General features: G+C 44.7%; 1 protein-coding gene across 3 annotated transcripts in view; it reads right to left on the reverse strand.

The window, feature by feature from the left end:
* LOC139471183 (endothelin-converting enzyme homolog) overlaps positions 1–13,325 on the reverse strand; it is a 108,853-nt gene that overhangs the window by 64,426 nt on the left and 31,102 nt on the right. The gene's annotated exons all lie outside the window — the stretch shown is intronic.

Here is a 13,325-nt window from a genome sequence, read left to right on the forward strand (position 1 = left end):
ACAAAAACTGTGTAAATCCTAAAAAAAATGGAAAGATGGAGGTTATTGGATGGGTGGGGTGAGTGGGTGGATGAGGTTATTGGATGGGTGGGGTGAGTGGGTGGATGGGGTTATTGGATGGGTGGGGTGAGTGGGTGGATGGGGTTATTAGATGGGTGGGGTGAGTGGGTGGGGTGAGTGGGTTGATGGGGTTATTGGATGGGTGGGGTGAGTGAGTGGATGGGGTTATTGGATGGGTGGGGTGAGTGGGTGGATGGGGTTATTGGATGGATGGGGTGAGTGGGTGGGGTGAGTGGGTGGATGGGGTTATTGGATGGGTGGGGTGAGTGGGTGGATGGGGTTATTGGATGGGTGGGGTGAGTGGGTGGATGAGGTTATTGGATGGGTGGGGTGAGTGGGTGGATGGGGTTATTGGATGGGTGGGGTGAGTGGGTGGATGAGGTTATTGGATGGGTGGGGTGAGTGGGTGGATGGGGTTATTGGATGGGTGGGGTGAGTGGGTGGATGGGGTTATTGGATGGGTGGGGTGAGTGGGTGGGGTGAGTGGGTTGATGGGGTTATTGGATGGGTGGGGTGAGTGAGTGGATGGGGTTATTGGATGGGTGGGGTGAGTGGGTGGATGGGGTTATTGGATGGATGGGGTGAGTGGGTGGGGTGAGTGGGTGGATGGGGTTATTGGATGGGTGGGGTGAGTGGGTGGATGGGGTTATTGGATGGGTGGGGTGAGTGGGTGGGGTGAGTGGGTTGATGGGGTTATTGGATGGGTGGGGTGAGTGAGTGGATGGGGTTATTGGATGGGTGGGGTGAGTGGGTGGATGGGGTTATTGGATGGGTGGGGTGAGTGAGTGGATGGGGTTATTGGATGGGTGGGGTGAGTGGGTGGATGGGGTTATTGGATGGGTGGTGGTTGGCGGCGCGTGAGTGGGGTGGTGTGTTGATTGGAGTTCATGCATGGTATGAGAGCACATCAGCCAAGTAGCACAGGCAGGGATCTCTTTAGAAGTTCAGAAGCCAAAGCAGATGTCAGTTAACATTCCCAAATGGGAACCCCATTGATGTCAATATAGTTATAACTAATGCAGTGGTTTAGTCGGAGTGATGTGTATTTCACTGACGGCGGGGTTATTAACACTTAACACTTAATTTTACGCTGCACTGAATACAGTCAATATACACTGATAAATTACCCCGAAATGATAAGAATTACAACTCTCAAATGACCAGCAAATTCAATCTTTTTCCAAACTGCCTGCCAAAGGTATTTAGTTTTGAATCGCAGATAAATCCGACAGGACAATTTGTCGGCCCTGTTCATCAACAATCAAGCATCTCTATTCATATTGAGCAGGCACTGCACAGCCTTAGGCTCAAGGCATCCGTCTAATGTTTAACAGAGGCAACCTGAGGGCATGCACACTGCGCCCTGATATCCCAGCTGGGACGGACACTGCGCCCTGATATCCCAGATGGGATGGACACTGCGCCCTGATATCCCAGCTGGGACAGACACTGCGCCCTGATATCCCAGCTGGGACGGACACTGCGCCCTGATATCCCAGCTGGAACGGACACTGCGCCCTGATATCACAGATGGGACGGACACTGCGCCCTGATATCCCAGCTGGGACGGACACTGCGCCCTGATATCCCAGCTGGGACGGACACTGCGCCCTGATATCACAGGTGGGACAGACACTGCGCCCTGATATCCCAGCTGGGACGGACACTGCGCCCTGATATCACAGGTGGGACGGACACTGCGCCCTGATATCCCAGCTGGGACGGACACTGCGCCCTGATTTCCCAGCTGGGACGGACACTGAGCCCTGATATCCCAGATGGGATGGACACTGCGCCCTGATATCCCAGCTGGGACAGACACTGCGCCCTGATATCCCAGCTGGAACGGACACTGCGCCCTGATATCCCAGCTGGGATGGACACTGCGCCCTGATATCCCAGCTGGGACGGACACTGCACCCTGATATCCCAGCTGGGACGGACACTGAGCCCTGATATCCCAGATGGGATGGACACTGCGCCCTGATATCCCAGCTGGGACGGACACTGTGCCCTGATATCCCAGCTGGGACGGACACTGCTCCCGGATATCCCAGCTGGGACGGACACTGCGCCCTGATATCACAGGTGGGACGGACACTGCGCCCTGATATCCCAGCTGGGACGGACACTGCGCCCTGATATCACAGCTGGGACGGACACTGCGCCCTGATATCACAGCTGGGACGGACACTGCGCCCTGATATCCCAGCTGGGACGGACACTGCGCCCTGATATCACAGGTGGGACGGACACTGCGCCCTGATATCCCAGCTGGGACGGACACTGCACCCTGATATCCCAGCTGGGACGGACACTGAGCCCTGATATCCCAGATGGGATGGACACTGCGCCCTGATATCCCAGCTGGGATGGACACTGCGCCCTGATATCCCAGCTGGGACGGACACTGCTCCCTGATATCCCAGGTGGGACGGACACTGAGCCCTGATATCCCAGCTGGGAAGGACACTGCGCCCTGATATCCCAGCTGGGACGGACACTGCGCCCTGATATCCCAGCTGGGACGGACACTGCGCCCTGATATCACAGGTGGGACGGACACTGCGCCCTGATATCTCAGCTGGGACGGACACTGCGCCCTGATATCACAGGTGGGACGGACACTGCGCCCTGATATCCCAGCTGGGACAGACACTGCGCCCTGATATCACAGGTGGGACGGACACTGCGCCCTGATATCCCAGCTGGGACGGACACTGCGCCCTGATATCACAGGTGGGACGGACACTGCGCCCTGATATCCCAGCTGGGACGGACACTGCACCCTGATTTCCCAGCTGGGACGGACACTGAGCCCTGATATCCCAAATGGGATGGACACTGCACCCTGATATCCTAGCTGGGACAGACACTGCGCCCTGATATCCCAGCTGGGACGGACACTGCGCCCTGATATCCCAGCTGGGACGGACACTGCGCCCTGATATCACAGGTGGGACGGACACTGCGCCCTGATATCCCAGCTGGGACGGACACTGCACCCTGATATCCCAGCTGGGACGGACACTGAGCCCTGATATCCCAGATGGGATGGACACTGCGCCCTGATATCCCAGCTGGGATGGACACTGCGCCCTGATATCCCAGCTGGGACGGACACTGCTCCCTGATATCCCAGGTGGGACGGACACTGCGCCCTGATATCCCAGCTGGGAAGGACACTGCGCCCTGATATCCCAGCTGGGACGGACACTGCGCCCTGATATCCCAGCTGGGACGGACACTGTGCCCTGATATCCCAGCTGGGATGGACACTGCGCCCTGATATCTCAGCTGGAACGGACACTGCGCCCTGATATCGCAGCTGGGACGGACACTGCGCCCTGATATCCCAGCTGGGATGGGGAGTGCTGCACCCAGTAGTTGAGGCCTTTTGAAGATGCTCTCGAGGCAATGATCAAACTTTTTTAATAAATGAGGTATGAACCAATGTTTTACACAATAATTCCTGATAGAAAAATGCACATTATTATAAAAAAAAATATCCTGCGATTTTCTGCTATCAAACAGATCTCTTGGAAGCATTCTTTTTATTTCATTCACAGATTCAAACTCAAGGCCTCTCTGGGCAGATTCCCACCCAAGGCCTTTCTGGGCAGATTCATACTCAAGGCCTTTTTCTGGGCAGATTCAAACTCAAGGCCTTTCTGGCCAGATTCATACTCAAGGCCTCTCTGGGCAGATTCAAACTCAAGGCCTTTCTGGGCAGATTCAAACTCATGGCCTTTCTGGGCAGATTCAAACTCAAGGCGTTTCTGGGCAGATTCAAACTCATGGCCTTTCTGGGCAGATTCAAACTCAAGGCCTTTCTGGGCAGATTCAAACTCAAGGCCTTGCATGGCAGGATATTAAATAATATCCCAACAGTACAGAAGGAAGCCCAAAGATTCCACTCTCTGATTCTTGGTTTGTCAGCACATTATCCCTGCTTTGGGGTTTCAACAAAGGGGACAACGTCTCACACGTGTTGGGGGCTGCATCGCTTCCTGCAGTTTTTACAACATGACATGTTAGAATAAACCTTATATCCTCATTTCATCAACTGCCTCAAAAAATACAAATGTAGACTCAAAAATTTAAGATATTGTGATGTGATTATTGAAATCAGTTAGCAGGAATTTAACAATTGTAATAGGTTACTAACATAAAACACATTAAACTTTCAATCTGATAATTCAGTAAGTCCGAGAAAATGTTCAAATTTTACTGGTTTGTCGCAGGATATTTTTTTGATAATGTGCATTTTTCTATCAGGAATAATTGTGGAAGACATTGGTTCATTTGTCCTTTGTTTAATGAAGCTTTGAATGTTTGAAATCACCCATCCCATTTACAGAGCCTTATGCTGAAACATATCCATCAGGCATGGTGCAGAAGTGTGCTGGATATTCAGCAGGTCAATGGTTAAGCTGGTTCCCTGTGATAACAATACTGTTCAAACAGGAATAGGGGCGGTCGGGTAGCCTAGTGGTTAAAGCGTTCGCTCCCCACGCCAGAGACCCGGGTTCGATTCCCGACATGGGTACAATGTGTGAAGCCCATTTCTGGTGTCCCCAGTTGTGATATTGCTGGAATATTGCTAAAAGCGGCGTTAAACCATACTCACTCACTCACTCAAAAAGAAATAAGCCCAACTCTCCCCTCACTCACTCCGACTCCTGATCAGTGAGTGAGTCGGGTTTAACAATGCTTTTGAGCATTGGGTCGGGTTTGAGCAGTATTATCACTTATATCATGGTGTGTCTGGTTAATATGGGAGAAAAGCCTGAAGTGATGCAGCTCTTAGATGTTTACCACTTCGGAGAAACCTACGAGCACGGGTATGGTGCAGGCAACCTAGAAACATCAATTTAAGACCTCATCACTGAGGGTTTGCAATAAGCTGGCACGCCATGACACAAATACTGTTCCAAGCAGCATTAACCCCCAAATCACTCTTCACCCACTCCAACCCATAATCAGAGGATCCTGGCATGACAAAGGGACATAAATCTGCATAGCATCTTTGCAGCACCTTGGAGCACAAAGCTGTTAGTCCTACAGCTAACCCTGAATTTTCTTCCTGTAATGAGTTGGTAACTGGATTAGATTGTCAACTCTCTGTTACACAAATCAATACAATTCCCATGTAGACACAGATGGGATGTCACCTTCTGGTCACATGACATCAGAATGCGCTCTAATTGGTCAATTAATAATTCTAGTTTAACAATCAGAAAGTCAATGAAAGGTGTTGATTTACTGTCAATTTTAGGGACCTTACTATTGTCAGTATGTTAAGTTCAATAAAACATTATAGTGTCATGCATTTCCTGTACTTAGAGCCGAGCCTTAAGCTACTTTTGATTGATTTTTTTTATTTTGGTCGCATTTGTTCTGCAGGGCTCCATATACATCTTCCAGCCATTGAATATTAACTCACACGGTGTCAGTTATACAAAAAGACGTTAAAAGATTGTACTTGTTGTTACCCTGTCTGGCGCTCGGCATTAAGGGGCTAAAACACGGACTGGTCGGCTCGGAGTCAGTATACTGTGTCTGAGTGGGGTGTTCATGTTAAACTGTGGCATGGTATTTCAGTGAGCTAGCAGTATAAATCGGCATCAGTCCAGACTTGTACAAGCAGCCACACACACACACACACTTGCATGCACGTCGCTATATAAGTGCAATAATTCCCAATTTCACCTCACCTCTGGGTATTGATATTTTTTTCTGTGTATTCAATATACAGTCAAGTCTCGTTAATCCGACACTTGTTAATCCCACAATCGGCTTTATCTGACACTAATGATGGGAACCGATTAAATCAGTGCTATTTAGACCCGTTAATCGCATTCCGAATCCGACACACCTAATTTGCAATGAATTAATCTCATTAATCCGACACAGTGATCCGCATACTCCGTGGTCATCTGCATGCGAGTACACAGCCCGTGTTTTGATGCGAGATGAGTCAGCTGGTAGCTGCATATTACAAAGCTGCAGAGATAAACTTTGCTTAACAATAAACAATTAATCACATGATTAGATGACCTCAATCTCATTAAAATCAGATACAAGTTCTCACTATCTCCGAGGACATCCCATTACAGGTCACGGCAGAATAACCTTCGCGAACTATGACTGACGAACAATGGTACTACTTAATTTCGTTTATCCGACATACTCGTTAATCCGACATAACCATATGCAACCAGCCATGTCGGATTAACGGGACTTGACAGTATTTTACTCCCTTGGGACCAGTCTGGGTATTTTTAGCTTTTACATCAATGAGTCCTGGTCGATTTTTTTATTATTTTGTTTCATGTGACTCCAAATTTGTATCTGTTCGTCTGCTGACAAAAGTGTAAAACATGTCGAGCAAACTCACAGCAGCGATAAACATGTCTAATTTAATTTATGCATTATTCACTGTAGTTGAGTTTATGCCTGCATTTGATCAACAACTATAAGATAGCTGCGCAATAAATCGCAAAGTGAGTGAGTGAGTAAGTTGTGTTTAACGCCGCTTTTAACAGTATTCCAGTTATATCACGGCGTGTCAGCTTAATGTGGGAGGAAAGCCCGAAGTGATGCAGGTCTCAGACGTTTACCACTTCGGTGAAACCCACGAGCACGGGTATGGTGCTGACAAACCTAGAAACATAATCTGGGCGAACCGGGATTCGAACCCACAATCATAGGTTTCTGGCGTGCCCCAAAATCGCAAAGAACAATGAAGAACGAAGCATGGTATATTTCATGATAAAACAATGTTCTATCATGATGTCATTTGTAGTCATTCAAATAGGCACTCGCAACTTGATGATGCATATATATTAGACGATGTTGATTTTTAGAGGGAAGTGTCTAGTAAATAGTTCCCCACAGATGTAGCTGGGCTATGCAGATAAATGCTATGACTGAACGATGGTGGGATCCAAAAGTGGGAGAGATATGACAGTGAGTGAGTGAGTATGGTTTTACGCCGCTTTTAGCAATATTCCAGCAATATCACGGCGGGGGACACCGGAAATGGGCTTCACACATTGTACCCATGTCGGGAATCGAACCCGGGTCTTCGGTGTGACGAGCGAACGCTTTAACCACTAGGCTACCCGACCGCCCTCAGAAACTCAGAACACATGAATTGTCAAATTCACTTCAGCATCCCTCAAGCTACAGTTTAATCGTCATCTAATATTTTATATAAACAGACAAGGAACAAGATAACAAACAAAATATATATTCCTGACACACGAGGTGGCACGGAGTCGCAGAAACACTCATGAATCGTGTTTTTCTTCAAGAGGTGAAAGTCACATTGTGGTATATTCTTCATCTGTGGGCACTCAGAGACAATAAATGATGTGAGGCGGCAGGGATGAAAATCTAATAAATTAATTTATTATGGCATTATTAACTTCCATCTACTTTTAGACCCGGCCAACGTTTGAGGCCTTGCAGACATTCTTTCTGTGTCTGTGACCTTCCATTCTTTGGCCAGACTCTCTATCAACTCTAGACAAGGAAGCAGTCAAAGAACATGGAAAGAAGGTGGGTGAGTGAGTTTGGTTTTACGCTGCTTTTAGCAATATTCCAGCAATATCACGGCGGGCGAAACCAGAAATCTAACCCAATATTTTGGCGTGATGAGCAAACGCTTTAACCACGAGGCTACCCAACCACCCACACACGACAAGAAGGAACAGCTTAGTTGAATAGATCTTACATTATTCATCTGATACGGGGAGAAATCCTTAGTTGTAGCTATCGGTGGATCTCGCTTTTGTACTTCTCGATAAGTATCGATCACAATCGCACACAAAGTAAAAAGTATTGATTCTTACTTTGAAAGTATTCTTCAATAAATTGTACACCAAAAACTAATAACTAGCGAAAATGAGTTGTGAAAACATAAATATTTTCATCTATTGCGCCATACTTGACACTGCCAACTGTAAATTGTTAGTATGCCAGGTATTTGGCCATTCTGTCTATAAAAAACATGGCTCACGCACCACAGAAAAGTGCACATGCAAGTATCGTGATATGTATCAGACGGTGAGCAAGGTATCGTGATACGTATGGGATCACACAGTTGGTGTATCGTCCCAGCCCTATAGTTGACCCAGGCCTTATTAAATGCCGTCATTTAATAAAGGAAATATGTTGAGATAAATTGAATTCTGTCTTCACTAATATTACAGAATCTAAAATGCCTCTTAAAGAAAATATGGTACATTGGATTATAAGGAATAATGTTTACCCAAGGCTGATCTTCAGAAAGAGTTCCATTTTATTTTCGCAATGACTTATTCAGAAACAGACAAATGTGAAGTGTTATTCAGATCGTTTAGGTTAGAAATAAATGTCCTTAAGTCATTTCTGAACTTGATAAATGCATTATCTCTCGACCAATGTTTAATCTGGGTCTGGCAGTGTCAGAGAAATATTCGGGAAACTTAGGGCTGACCAAATAATAACTTGTCTTACGGAACCTGCTCCTTTAGTTCAGCCTTTACAAGGAGTGAGTGAGTTGGGTTTAACGCCGCTTTTAACATTATTCCAGTTATATCATGGCGTGTCAGCTTAATGTGGGAGGAAAACCCGAAGAGATGCAGGTCTCAGACGTTTACCACTTCGGTGAAACCCACGAGCAGGGGTATGGTGCTGACAAACCTAGAAACATAATCGGGGCGAAGACTTTTCTAGGAGCAAAATTGTCACGACTGATAATAATTCTGTCGGCAACCTGCAGTGTTCTGCTTGTAAAAAAGCGAACATCGACAATGTTTTGATAGAAGTAGTTTATACGTCTGAAGAAGAACACAAACCTTAAATAATGTTGATATTTCTGCCCCTTTGGACTTGGTGGTAATTTTCAGTTGGAAATATGTGAAGTCAGTGTTGTGAATAAATACAGTTGAGAAAAAAACTGACAAGTTTCTGCCTTTGATAAGCTGATGAACGTTCACAAAGAAAAACAAAAGATCAACTCGCTTCCCGAGAATTACATTCATGATAATGGAAAAACTCTGAAACATCTTTCATAAAACTTATTCCTGTGATAGACATCAGTTCTACGCATTACTGTATTTTCTTCAGAATTCTAGATTGTTTCACTTGAGCACTTGAACCAAATTCCTTTTTTCCCACCCATGAAGAACCGGGGTAGAATAGGTCTTCAGCAACCCATGCCTGTCGTAAAAGGCGACTATGCTTATCCTTAGAGGCGACTGACAGGATCGGGTGGTCAGGCTCGCTGACTTGTTGATGTCATCAATCCCAACTGCATGGATCGATGCTCATGATATTAATCACTGTATTGTCTGGTCCAGACTCGATTATTTACAGATTGCCGTCATATGGCTGGGATATTGCTGAGTGCGGCGTTAAACAACAAACAAACAAAAAATCTGCATCAAGATTTTTCAAAATAATATCCTGTAGAGCAAATAAATTATTTGGTCTGCCCTTTCAACACATGGAAATCTCCATATATTCCAGAAAACAATGACATATGTTACAAATGAATAAGAATATACAAAACTTCAACAGCCAAAGTAAAAAGAGAATTGGCAGTCTCATAATTATATTAAAAGTTATCCAAACCCACTTTGTAATGTAATGTGATTTATAAGATTGAAACCATGCAATGTCCACTCAATTAACACAACGTGACTAATTACAACATTTAGACCTCGGCTGAACCTGGCAGTGGACAATGGAGCATTGTTTCTCTGCAAAGCCACAACCAGACATAGGTGTAGTTGCCACGTAATTAGCATCTGATAGCACTAATCATCTCGGAGGGCTCTCGGCTAATCGATCCTCATGCTAGACGGTTTCTCACTACACTAGAATCAGATGGAGTTAACCCTTGATTAAGGCACCGGCTCTTGCACAATGAGATTTATATGAACACATGGAGAGCATCCTTTGACATTGTATTGTAAGCTGGGCTGTTCACTTCTTTGATGAGCCATACTACAGTGCACGAGTGAGTGAGTGAGTGAGTGAGTGAGTGAGTGAGTGAGTGAGTGAGTGAGTGAGTGGGTGGGTGGGTGGGTGGGTGGGTGGGTGGATGAGTGAGTGAGTGAGTGAGTGAGTGAGTGAGTGTGGTATATTCCAGCAATATCACGGCAGGGGACACTAATAATGGGCTTCACACATTTTTCCCTTGTGGGGAATTGAACCCAGAACTTCAGCATGATGAATGAGCACTTGAACCACTGGCCTACCTCTCAGTGAGTGTGGGAATGCTTCTAAGCTTTGTTTTAATATCTTTTACTTTTTCTATTTTTTCTCATTAACTGTTAGGTCTATCTGTGGTCACAGTGATAAAAAATATTTAAGAAGTTTTATGAGATCTCACAAATTTGTCAGTTAACAGACACAGCAGGAACCAAAATAAATAATTCTTCGTATATATATAGATTTAGTGTGTGAGTGAGTGAGTGAGTGAGTGAGTGAGTGAGTGAGTGAACGAGCGTGGTATAATCTCTCTGAGCTTCGTGTACGGGAAGAAAATGTCATATTACAGTCAATGTATGGTAAGGACTTATGGCCATTAGACCAAATGTGGACAAAGCAAAGCCCGACTCTTCGTGAAACACTGTAGTGATAATAATTATACTGTAATAAAAAAATATTCATATCGATTTAGTCTTTAGATTTTCTAAATGCACTGATTTTAAAAATTGCAAATTTAGCAAAATACTGAATGTCCATGCCAGGGGTCCGGAAACCGTCATATGCGCCGGACATTTCCGATTGGGAATCTGAAATGTCCGGTTTAAAATATTGCTTACCGGACATTTAAATTTTTCTGTCCGGACATTTTAAAAAGTATTGTCCGGACATTCTTAAATTTTGACCGGACATGATCAACAGTTAGGACTGAGCAATTTCTGTCTGCAGTTGTAACACAATGAAGATTATCTACACTGACAAGCTTTGTTTGTTTTGATTGCTGTAAATACATCGTACCTAGAATGATAGTCCAATCGGTCAATCACTGTAATAGGCAATAAACTGAGTTGACACTGATTAATCGAGCATTTATTACTGAGAACATCTTGTTAATTTGAGTAAAATATGTTTACAACTGTACATAAATACCTTGCAACATCGATGTACCTCATTATCCTCACAATGCTACGATATGTAACCTCAGACAAGAAGCGAAAGCGTGACGACAGCCAGTCGACCGATGCAGATCAGTCGAGCGGATCTGCCAAACCCTCAAAGTCTGAATGAACATTTTGTAAGTCGTGGCTAACGACTTTCACTTGGTTGACATACAATGAGGATTTGCAGATTTTATTGTTTTCAGTAGATAGTCGTATATTGAATCTTCATTGACCGCCATTTTGCTTTCTGTGACGATCGATATCAAATTTTTTTATGGTCAATAATTAAGTACAGATGAAAAAGTATTCAAATAACTATTGCTATCAACGATAGTTTAGGATTTAGGATTATATTATCTGTCTTGTTTTTAAATAATCTTTAGTTTAAAAAAAACACTTTTCCCGTGAGGTCAAGTGATAACCAAATATGGGATAATAGTCTCGATCCAAATGTTACAACGCGTACACTTGAGCAGACTCATGAATATTAATTAGACCGTTCACAACGTTGACAGATCTTTATTATAACAGAAACAAACGTATGTTTTCCATATATATCTAAAATGATATTATTTGTTATTAATTGTCCGGTGAATTAAACAATTTAAATTGAAAAAATTCATAATTCATCATATTATGAATACGTAACAACTTGTAATTTGTGTGTAAAAAGTTGTTTGAAGGGGGCGTGGCATAAATGTAAATGTCCGATTGGGATTTTAAATTTTCCGGACCCCTGGTCCATGCCAACAATGTTGAAACGAAATGTATGTTCTCGTTTCCTCTACTTCTATCTATAGGTGTTACATACAGCTTCTGTCAACACTCATACAGTCATCAGTGGAAAGGTTTCCAACAATCTGAGGGGTGTGAACTTGTGACAAACTTGTGACAAACTTTTGAACTTGTGACAAATAGAACAACAGGCCAGGTGACAGGAGGACGGCTGTCTGGTCTGGTCTGGTCTGGTCTGGTCTGGTAATGGGCAGAATTGTGTCTGTAACCTATTATCTGAAATCTAAGTAACACTGACATTTTCACTATAAGTAAAAGGATTGCATTCCACCACACAGCATAGTCCAATGGATTGTGTGTATTTTACAAACAAACAATATGTCATAGGCACAATGCAGTAAAACCGATTTGCCTAGATTGGTCTAGAGGATGGTTGGAGCATGCCGCTTAATAACTGTGAATACAGTAACATTTCCAGACTAACAGAGTCCAGGCTAACAGGGTCCAGATTAACAGGGTCCAGACTAACCTGGTCCAGATTAACAAGGTCCAGACTATCAGGGTCCAGACTATCAGGGTCCAGACAAACAGCATCCAGACTAACAGGGTCCAGATTAACAGGGTCCAGTCATATAAACAGGGTTCAGATTAACAGGGTCTAGACTATCAGTATCCAGACTGACATGGTCTGGACTAACAGGGTCCAGACTAACAGTGTCCAGACAAACAGGGTCCAGACTAGCAGGGTCCAGACTAACAGGGTCCAGAATAACAGTGTCCACACTGACAGGGTCTGGACTAACAGTGTCCAGACAAACAGGGTCCAGACTAGCAGGGTCCAGACTAACAGGGTCCAGATTAACAGTGTCCACACTGACAGGGTCTGGACTAACAGTGTCCAGACAAACAGGGTCCAGACTAGCAGGGTCCAGATTGACAGTGTCTGGACTATCAGGGTCCAGACAAAGTGTCCAGATTAACAAGGTCCAGACTAACAGGGTCCAGACTAACAGGGTACAGATAAACAGGGTCCAGACCAACAGGGTCCAGACTAACAGTATCTGGAAACCTTTATATTGAGCCTTTTCGACAAATTTATCTTTACCTGTGCATTAAGTGCTCCAAAATATACACTAGGAGAAACAAACAAAGCCTAATTTCAGACCCTTACTCTACAACAAACTTTAAAAACAGTTTAAAAAAACTCACCACCTCATCTGAATCCATATTTACAAGGTAGATCAATTTAGTTGACGTATACCAGCAGTCTAGAGTAGAAACACTGCATTCAGGAAGACAGTATCTTGTGATGTGTCCGCCCACCTCATCACATTACCTGGGTGTTCTGGAGCGTTTGTGTCCAGCTAATTGTTGGTGTAAAGTATA

This window comes from Haliotis cracherodii, unplaced genomic scaffold, assembly GCF_022045235.1.
Source record: "Haliotis cracherodii isolate W230 unplaced genomic scaffold, xgHalCrac1.p SCAF_22, whole genome shotgun sequence".
Taxonomy (NCBI): Eukaryota; Metazoa; Mollusca; class Gastropoda; order Lepetellida; family Haliotidae; genus Haliotis; species Haliotis cracherodii.